The sequence below is a fragment of the Bison bison genome, unplaced genomic scaffold (genome assembly GCF_000754665.1).
Source record: "Bison bison bison isolate TAMUID 2011002044 unplaced genomic scaffold, Bison_UMD1.0 scf7180017861046, whole genome shotgun sequence".
In the NCBI taxonomy this organism is placed as follows: Eukaryota; Metazoa; Chordata; class Mammalia; order Artiodactyla; family Bovidae; genus Bison; species Bison bison.
The window spans coordinates 2318562-2319376 of NW_011491618.1; positions in this window are offsets into that span (position 1 = coordinate 2318562).

The window sequence follows — 815 nt, forward strand, 5'->3', positions numbered from 1 at the left end:
ATTTACTGCGGCTGGGAAAGGCCCTTTGCTCCAGAAGAGGACTGTGAGAGCGCGCGGATATGGGTACACACAGGGGAGAAGAACTGGGTCGGAGGAAGGGTCTGGCCACTGCCTGGCAGGCTGCGAAGAGGAGAGGTGGGGGGTCCAGCGTGGGTTCCAGAAGCAGGAAAGGCGAGCAGGTGTGGGATCTAAATTAAGATGAGGGCGGGGAGGGCGCTCCGCTCAGAATGGCACAGCTCAGCCTCCGCCCTCAACGGAGGACCCTCATCTAGGGCGTCTGTAGGTTCTGAGGCCCGGAGTGGGCTGAGACCAGCCCAGAAACACGGGGAACCAAGGCTCGGACGAGGCCCCTCGGTTTTCTGCCCTGAGGTGACAACTGCGTCCCACTTCAACTCTGGCTTCTTCACATAAGTAAACTCCGGGGTGGTGGCACTGTGGGGGAAAAGAGCCGGGAGCCCGGAGGGAAGGGCGGGGGACCCTGGGCCGGAAGGCGTCCCAGGCGCGGCTGGAAGCCGGCGCTCTCTTTCGACGCCACCCGCTGCCCCCGCCCCGGAGCCGGCCGGGACGGCACAACGTCTCCGCCCCCAGCGCACCGCGCACCTCACCTTGAACGCCGCTCCACCCACCGAAATCCTATTGGGCCGGCCGGGCCGAGGCGAGACAGCGATTGGGCGAGGTGGCTCCCGAAGGCCCCGCCCATATCCCCGCCCCCGTCCCCGTCCGCCGGTACTTTGGACGGCGGCGTGGCGCCCCTCCTCCCCGCCCGGTCCCCGCCCCCTGGAGCAAATGCTGCCGAGCTGCGGCCGCCGGGCAGA